An 8450-nucleotide genomic window follows, 5' to 3' on the forward strand; every position below is an offset into this window, starting at 1 on the left:
ATGGAAAAGGCTTGCTATTGCTAAACCTGTTTCTTCCACCATTATTAAAGCCTTGTTGAGGCTTTTGTTGATCCTTCCATGAGAAATTTGGATGATTTCTCCATGATGAGTTATAGGTGTTTCCATAAGGTTCACCTAAGTAATTTATCTCTGCTATTGCAGGGTTCTCAGGATCATAGGCCTCTTCTTCAGAAGATGCCTCTTGAGTACTGTTGGATGCAGCTTGCATTCCATTCAGACTTTGAGAAATCATATTGACTTGTTGAGTCAATATTTTATTCTGAGCCAATATGGCATTTAGAGTATCAATTTCAAGAACTCCCTTCTTCTGAGGCGTCCCATTACTCACAGGATTCCTCTCAGAAGTGTACATGAACTGGTTATTAGCAACCATCTCAATGAGTTCTTGAGCTTCTGCAGGCGTTTTCTTTAGGTGAATGGATCCACCTGCAGAAGTATCCAATGACATTTTAGCTAATTCAGAAAGACCATCATAGAATATATCCAGGATGGTCCATTCTGAAAGCATGTCAGAAGGACACTTTTTGGTCAGTCCTTTGTATCTCTCCCAAGCTTCATAGAGGGATTCACCTTCTTTCTGTCTGAAGGTTTGAACATCCACTCTAAGCTTACTCAGCTTTTGAGGAGGAAAGAACTTGGCTAAGAAAGCCTTGACCAGCTTATCCCAAGAGTTCAGACTATCCTTAGGTTGAGAGTCCAACCATATTCTAGCTCTGTCTCTTACAGCAAAAGGGAAAAGCATGAGCCTGTAGACTTCAGGATCTACTCCATTAGTCTTAACAGTATCACATATCTGCAAGAATTCAGTTAAGAACTGAAAAGGATCTTCAGATGGAAGTCCATGAAACTTGCAGTTCTGCTGCATCAGAGAAACTAATTAAGGTTTCAACTCAAAATTGTTTGCTCCAATGGCAGGAATGGAGATGCTTCTTCCATGTAAATTGGAATTAGGTGCAGTAAAGTCACCAAGCATCCTCCTTGCATTATTATTATTTTCGGCTGCCATCTCCTCTTCTTGTTCGAAAATTTCTGAAAGGTGCTTGCTGGATTGTTGTAATTTAGCTTCTCTTAGTTTCCTCTTCAGAGTCCTTTCAGGTTTTGGATATTCTTCAACAAGAATATTCTTGTCCTTGCTCCTGCTCACATGAAAAAGAAGGAACAGAAAAACAATAATAATAGGGATCCTTTTTACCCAGGTATAGAGGTTCCCTTTAGGTGAGTGGAAGAAAAGAAGAGTAGAAGAAAAGAAGAAGAGAAAATATGAACTCAGAGAGAGAGAGGATTTTCGAAATTTTTTTTAATGAAAAAAGAGTTAGTGATTTTCGAAAATGGTTTTTGAAAAAGGTTAGTAATTTTCAAAAATTAGGAATAAAATTAAAATAAAAAATTAAAATAAAAAATTAAAATAATTAGTTAATTAAAAAGAATTTTTGAAAAAGAGGGAAGATATTTTCGAAAATTAGAGAGAGAGAGTTAGTTAGGTAGTTTTGAAAAAGATAAGAAACAAACAAAAAGTTAGTTAGTTAGTTGAAACAAATTTTGAAAATCAATTTTTGAAAAGATAAGAAGATAAGAAGTTAGAAAAGATATTTTAAAATCAAATTTTTGAAAAAGATATGTTTTAAAAAGATGAGATAAAAAGATATTTTTGGAAAGATATGATTGAAATTAGTTTTGAAAAAGATTTGATTTTTAAAATCACAATTAATGACTTGATTCACAAGAAATCACAAGATATGATTCTAGAACTCAAAGTTTGAATCTTTCTTAACAAGCAAGTAACAAACTTGAAATTTTTGAATCAAAACATTAATTGATGATGTTATTTTCGAAAATTATGTGATAAAGATAAGAAAAAGATTTTTGAAAAATATTTTTAAAATTTTCGAAAATAACTAAGAAAAATGAAAAAGATTTGATTTTTGAAAAAGATTCTGAAAAAGATAAGATTTTTAAATTGGAAATTTGATTTGACTCATAAAAACAACAAGATTTTAAAATTTTTTGAAAAAGTCAAATCCAATTTTCGAAATTTTAAGAGAGAAAAAGGGGAAGATATTTTTTGATTTTTTTGAATTTTTAATGATGAGAGAGAAAAACATGAAAAAGACTCAATACATGAAAATTTTGGATCAAAGTATGTGATGAATGCAAGAACACTATGAATGTCAAGATGAACACCAAGAACACTTTGAATGTCAAGATGAACATCAAGAACATATTTTTGAAAAATTTTTAATGCAAAGAAAACATGCAAGACACCAAACTTAAAAATTTTTCATGTATAGACACTATGAATGCAAGAATGCATATGTAAAACAAGAAAAGACACAAAACAAGAAAACATCAAGATCAAACAAGAAGACTTACCAAGAACAACTTGAAGATCATGAAGAACACTATGAATGCATGAGTTTTTTGAAAATTTTATGCAAATTTTAAAACATGCAATTGACACCAAACTTAAAATCTGACTCACGACTCAAACAAGAAACATGAAATATTTTTTATTTTTATGATTTTATGATTTTTTTGTATTTTCTTTTAATTTTTTTTCGAAAATCATTTTGAAAAAGAAAAATAAGGATTCCAAAATTTTTAATATGAATTCCAGGAATCTTATGCTCTTTAGTCTAAAGCTCCAATCAAAGGGTCAGGCATGGCTTAATAGCCAGCCAAGCTTTAGTATGTAACTCAGACATGACACGCCTGACATTCCCTACATAGAAGAATTAAACATGGCTTTACAGCCAGCCAGGCTTCAACATGCTTCATGAAACACTAGAATTCATTCTTAAAAATTCTGAAGAAAAATATATTTTTGAAAATATTTTTATTTAAAAAAATTTTTTTTTTCGAAAACAAAGGAGAAATTTTTGAAAGATTTTTAAAAATTTTTGAAAATAAAACAAAAAGAAAATTACCTAATATGAGCAACAAGATGAACCGTCAGTTGTCCAAACTCGAACAATCCCCGGCAACGGCGCCAAAAACTTGGTGCACGAAATTGTGATCTCAGGCAACGGCGCCAAAAACTCTGTACGCACGTCTTAATAAATTGTTTTTTTATTCACAACTTCGATACAACTAACCAGCAAGTGCACTGGGTCGTCCAAGTAATAAACCTTACGTGAGTAAGGGTCGATCCCACGGAGATTGTTGGTATGAAGCAAGCTATGATCACCTTGTAAATCTCAGTCAGGCGGATATCAAAAGGTTATGGAGTTTTCGAAAATATATAATAAAATAAGGATAGAAATACTTATGTAAATCATTGGTGAGAATTTCAGATAAGCGCATAGAGATGCTTTCGTTCCTCTGAACCTCTGCTTTCCTGCTGTCTTCATCCAATCAATCCTACTCCTTTCCATGGCTGGCTTTATGTAAGGACATCATCATTGTTAATGGCTACTTTTAATCCTCTCTAGAAAATGGTCCGATGCGCTGTCACTGCATGGCTAATCGTCTGGAGGCATCACCCTTGCCAATGGCTGCATCCTATCCTCTTGTGAAAATGGTCCAAATGCTCTGTCACAGCACGGCTAATCATCTGAGGTTCTCGATCATACTGGAATAGGATTCACCCTCCTTTTGCGTCTGTCACTACGCCCAGCACTTGCGAGTTTGAAGTTCGTCACAGTCATTCAATCCCGGAATCCTACTCGGAATACCACAGACAAGGTTTAGACTTTCCGGATTCTCATGAATGCCACCATCAATCTAGCTTACACCACGAAGATTCTGATTAAGAGATCCAATAGATACTCATTCAATCTAAGGTAGAACGGAAGTGGTTGTCAGGCACGCGTTCATGGGGAATGATGATGATTGTCACGTTCATCACATTCATGTTGAAGTGCGAATGAATATCTTAGAAGTGGAATAAGTTGAATTGAATAGAAAAACAGTAGTACTTTGCATTAATCCATGAGGAACAGCAGAGCTCCACACCTTAATCTATGGAGTGCAGAAACTCTACCGTTAAAAATACATAAGTGAAAGGTCCAGGCATGGCCGAATGGCCAGCCCCCAAAACGTGATCACAGAATCAAAAATACAATCCAGGATGATCCGAAGATGTCAAATACAATAGTAAAAAGTCCTATTTATAATAAACTAGCTACTAGGGTTTACAGAAGTAAGTAATTGATGCATAAATCCACTTCCGGGGCCCACTTGGTGTGTGCTTGGGCTAAGCTTGAATGTTACACGTGCAGAGGCTCTTTCTGGAGTTGAACGCCAGGTTGTAACGTATTTCTGGCGTTCAACTCTGGTTTGTGACGTGTTTCTGGCGTTTAACTCCAGACAGCAGCGTAGAACTGGCGTTCAACGCCCTTTTACGTCGTCTAAACTTGGACAAAGTATGGACTATTATATATTTCTGGAAAGCCCTGGATGTCTACTTTCCAACTCAATTGGAAGCGCGCTAGTTTGAGTTCTGTAGCTCCAGAAAATCCACTTTGAGTGCAGGGAGGTCAGAATCCAACAGCATCAGCAGTCCTTTTCAACCTCTGAATCTGATTTTTGCTCAAGTCCCTCAATTTCAGCCAGAAAATACCTGAAATCACAGAAAAACACACAAACTCATAGTAAAGTCCAGAAATGTGAATTTAACATAAAAACTAATGAAAACATCCCTAAAAGTAACCAGATTCTACTAAAAACATACTAAAAACAGTGCAAAAAAGCGTATAAATTATCCGCTCATCAACCGGTTATGAGACCAATCTGAGCAAAGAAGAGGATCGGACAAGGAAAAAATGTTGAAAATTGGTATGACCTGGCTAGTTCTGGTAAAAACCAGCAAACTAGCGGGTTTAGAAACCTGGACTGCTTCAAGATTTTTTTTCTTAAATTAAAACCCTAATGCTAGCTCAAAGGACCCCTATCATAACCCTGCCCACCCTCTTTGAACTCTGAAGCTCACTCTAGAGGCAGAGCGTCTCTATCACTATCTCACACTCACAAATCTGCCATTGCACTGCTGCTTCCACGTTGCTTGCTCCTTTATATCTCGTCTTGACTCCTGTGTGTCTCCGGCACTAAGTCGTTGCCTCCATCCATGGCTTGTCTTTACTGTGTTGTCGCATCTCCTTGCTCCTGTGTCGATGTGCGTCTCTCGTTGTCATCATCGCATCCTCATCCGGTAGAGCTCAATCGCTGCTGCTTTTCCCTTGCTAGTCTCTACATCGTCGTGCTTGGTCCCCCCCCCCCGGCGCATTCTACCTTCACATCATCATGTAAGCTTTTTAATTTTTCTTAGTTATTTAGCTATTGGATTATAATCTGTTGATTTGTTGCTGTTTATATATGATTATGGTGAATTGAGCTATTATTTTTATAGTGTTGGTTTTGTTTTCATATTGTTCTGTGAATGTATATTGTCGGATAGTGGATAGGCCCAAGAATTGAGTTGCTATTTTTATAGTGTTTGTGCTGTTCTATATTGTTATTGTCCTTTTCTCTGCCCGCGTTCTGCTTTCTTGTCATCAAGTATGTTTTTTTTTTATTTTTCTTTAGTTATTCAGTGACTATATTATAATTTGATTAACTGAGTAAATGATTAACTGATGTTGATTAACTGATTTAGTTGATTCTTGATTGTTGTTGATTATATTTTATTGATTATAATTTGTTAATTCTTGGAAGATTATTCAAATTTGTTAATTTTTGTGCTATATTGTTGCTATGAATTTATATTGCTGGATAGGGAATATGTTCTGTAAAAGAGCTGTTGTTTTGATATTATTGCTGTAAATTTATATTGTTGTTCTATATTGTTACTGTTTTATATTGATACTTGATTGTTGTTAAAATTCTAGTAAAGATATGCATTTTAAATTCTAATTTTAAGTTTTGGATTATTTTATATTTTTTTATGTAGGGCCGAGTCAATGGTTCAACTAGTGATACACCGGTTGAACCAGTGATCCAGTAGTCTGACCGATTCGATCACTAATTTAGTTCTAACCAAGGTTGCGAGAACCGGACCGGTCAATAAACCGGTGAGGTTACTGGTTCAATGGTTTACTGGTTCGACCGGAGTTCAACCGGAGTTCAACCGGTTTAATTAAATATTAAATAAAATTATTAAAAAACCTAAAAATAATTTTAAATATATAAATTCAATAATTTCTAACTTAATAAAATTTAAAATTTCACATAATAAATTATCCATAACTTAATATTAGAGCTTCACAAAAAATTTCAAACATTAAAGTTTATAACTAAACAAAAAAAAACGCACATAATGACAAACCCATAATGTTCTACAGGCACAAAATAGTGACTCTTTCAAATAATGTACTTATTTGGCCATAGCACCTATCTCAACAAATCAAAATTCCCTACCATGTTGCTAATATCCAGATTTGAGCAACCTTGTAAACAGCTCCAAAACCGCCTTTTCCCAATATGTTATTGGTTGAGAAGTTGTTGGTTGCAGAAATAAGTGTAGCCATATCAAAATATGGTAGATCTAGTTCTTCCTCCTGATGCTCTTCTGGGTTGCCTCTCATGTTCCCTGCAAAAGAAGCATTGTGCAATACATGACAAGCTTATTATCATTTAGTAATAGAGTAACACTGTGTCTATGGTGCATGTATCCTCCAAACCCAAATATAAGATACATTTATCGTCAGTATAAATTTTTCAACTATAAACCCATAACTGAGATTATATTTTGCTGTTATCATTTAAATCTCTCTCATCATGTTAGATATATTTCATGATATTATTCAGTCATTCATGGGGCTAGAATCATTCGAAAATTAATGTTGCAAGATATGAAGTTACATATAGCAGAACTAAATAGCAAACACAACAAAATTAACAAATTTTCCATTCAAGAAATTCAAAATTAGCAAACATACAAAATCAGTAGTAAGCAGCATAACTAAATCAATAATTAGTTTCCCATTCAACAAATTGACAAATTATCAAGCTGAATAATCTCCAGAACAAGTTTAAGAACAGAAAATCACTGTAAAAAAAATTAAAGACAACCGACCAACAACAGCATAACAGAATCAAGAATATCATCAACAATCCTAGACCACGGTGATAACAACAATAATTGAAGAAGAAAAATTAAAACAACAATTACAGTAAAAAAAATACCTTCTCTTCTAGAGAACAGAGGTGAGGGAGCACGACGGAAGGCTGGACGCGGCAGAACTAGAGAAGAGGTGGCCTGGACCACCGCGGAACTGGAGAAGAGGTGGCCTGGACCGCCACGGAACTGGAGCCCAGGAGGGTGGTGCGCGGCGGAACTAGAGCAGAGGAGCAGAGCCGGCGCAGCGGAACAGCAGCTGCGCGACGGAGGAAGCACGCGAGACGAGATGCAGTAGGGACGGCAGCTTCGAGTAGTTGAGACGGCGGAGGTGATATGGCAGTGAGGCTAGGGCTGGGAGAACTGGTGAAGGGGATCTAGGGGTTGGGAGGAGAGGCTTCTGTGCTTCCCCTGACTGCGACGGACGGCGGCGGTGACTCACTCCTTGCGGCTTTCGACGATCGGCGGTGAGGCTAGGGTTTCCGTTTTGGTTTCGGGAGAAAGAAGGAGATGGGAGAAGGACTGGAGACTGGAAACTGACTAGGGCTTCCTTCGATTTTTACGCGTTTTCCCCCTTTTTTTTTTAATCCAAAACGACGTCGTTTAGCATTTCAGCCTTCAAACCAAAAACCGTTAAAAAACCGGACGGTTCTTCCGGTTCACCGGTTAACCGTCGGTTCGACCAGTTTTTTCACCGGTTTTTTGTCAGGCGGTTTTTGACGTTACCCAGACCGGCTAGATGACCGGTTCTCGGTTATTTCGGTTGAACCGGCCAGTCCGGTTCGGTTTTCAGAACCATGGTTCTAACAACTATGATTTAAATCATCAACATACACAACAACTCTGATGAATCCAAAAGTAGATTTCTTTATATAATCACATGGGCAAATATAATTATTTTTGTACACTTTTTCATCAAATACTCTGTAAGACGCTTGTACCACATCCATTCAAATTGCTTTATACCATCTAAAGATATTTGCAATCAAACTGAGTATAATCCTTAAGATTTCTCTTTGGATGATTCAGATAGCTTTAGTCTTTAAGAAACTTTCAGAATATCACGATCTAATGACCCATATAGATAGGTTGTGACCACATTCATTAGTTTCATATTTGGCTTATGATATGCATATAAGCTAATCAAATATCTCAAGAAAATTGTATCAACTACAGGAGAGTACGTCTCCTCATAGTCTGTACTAGGTCTTTGTGAGAAACCTTGTGCTATAAGTCGAGCTTTGTAGCGTGCAATTTTATTATTCTCATTTTGTTTTTATAGTAAGATATTTATTGCCTAGCGCGATCCTTTAGCATTGCATTATTGTTTGTCATAATGGCATTATCAAGAGCCATTTAGTCAAGGTGAATTTAAGCA

General features: G+C 36.0%; 1 non-coding gene across 1 annotated transcript; it reads left to right on the top strand.

Annotated features, from left to right (window-relative positions):
• Positions 1 to 523: 523 nt before the first annotated feature.
• LOC112739855 (small nucleolar RNA R71) lies at positions 524 to 631 on the top strand. The gene has a single exon (XR_003170790.1). It is a non-coding gene; the product is annotated as a small nucleolar RNA R71 (small nucleolar RNA).
• Positions 632 to 8450: the final 7819 nt, after the last annotated feature.

This window comes from Arachis hypogaea, chromosome 13 (genome assembly GCF_003086295.3).
Source record: "Arachis hypogaea cultivar Tifrunner chromosome 13, arahy.Tifrunner.gnm2.J5K5, whole genome shotgun sequence".
Classification (NCBI taxonomy): domain Eukaryota; kingdom Viridiplantae; phylum Streptophyta; class Magnoliopsida; order Fabales; family Fabaceae; genus Arachis; species Arachis hypogaea.